Source organism: Etheostoma spectabile, chromosome 16, assembly GCF_008692095.1.
Source record: "Etheostoma spectabile isolate EspeVRDwgs_2016 chromosome 16, UIUC_Espe_1.0, whole genome shotgun sequence".
Classification (NCBI taxonomy): Eukaryota; Metazoa; Chordata; class Actinopteri; order Perciformes; family Percidae; genus Etheostoma; species Etheostoma spectabile.
The window spans coordinates 6,407,322-6,408,592 of NC_045748.1; positions in this window are offsets into that span (position 1 = coordinate 6,407,322).

The window sequence follows — 1,271 nt, forward strand, 5'->3', positions numbered from 1 at the left end:
AACCTATTCTGGTACAACCTCAAAATACAATTACGATCCTGAAAATGAGCATAAAAGGGGCGCTTTAAAATTAGCAGAACACAAATTTACGCGCAAGCACATTAGCTTGAGCATACATCTTGCGCCACTGTCAGTCGAGGTCCTTATCATCTGCTAAATCATCAACATTAATCTCATCACACACTTTAAGGGTAGTACCAGATAAAAGGAAATCAAGAAATACTAATTTCCTGTCTTTACATCAAGGAATCCTAATATTGCTCTTATTTGTTTGTTCAAATAACAGTGACTCTAGTGTAAACTCAAACTCTCTTTAATTTTGGCCCGATCACCTCATCCAGTGTGACATTACTTCCAACAATTTTGAGACTCCTGTGTACCTCAAAATTGCTCTAACCTAAACTGAAAATAAATCACTGCTTCTCCTGAAGATCATTAACATAGGAAACATCACAGCCTACTCATCTTAAAAAGGAAACTAGTCCTACTTACTTACTCCACATAAAATTTCTGACGTAAGGCAACTTCCTGCACTAACCAGCAACCCAAGAAATATGCACTGAGAAGGCTGAGGTCTAGTCATTGGTCATTTCTTGTTAAGGGAGATATACAGTCTAGATTACAAAAACCAAGGCCTCCTTACAAGGTCTCAGTGTTCACTCTATCACAATGTGATGTGAATCTCAAATGAGTCTGGCTACAAGTTAAATGATTAAATCTACACTGTGATGCTGTGTATGGATAACTAAATCAGTAAAATGTTACGTTGGCCTGAGTCTCACAACCATGCTGGAGGGCACAGACTGATTTCAAAAGCCTTGCTGTTTACCTGTCAGTTATTGGTTCTCTGCTTTCATTTCATTTGCTCCCACTTGTTTTTCTCAATTTTATGTGATTTTTACAAATAATCACTCAATCTAAAAACTTAAAAACGTGAATAGAAAATTTTAATTATCATTAGTTGCATGCCAACTTTGATACCAGTTTCATATGTGATACCATTTATTGAAATACAGTACATAGGCTACTTCACCGCTACCACTCTATAATAATATTAATGTTAATATGTAATATTATCAAGTGTTTTGAGGTTTTTGGTTGCTGCTGTTGAAGTTGCACATATCAATTCAGAAATGCATGTTTGCTCCATTTGGCTTTGTTACTGAAAGCATTTTCTGTCAGGCAATCTGGCACCCCCCAGTTTCATCACCCTTTATAACAAGCTGCCAGCCCCATTTATGTAAATGGTTCATGATTTCCTCTTCAGCAAA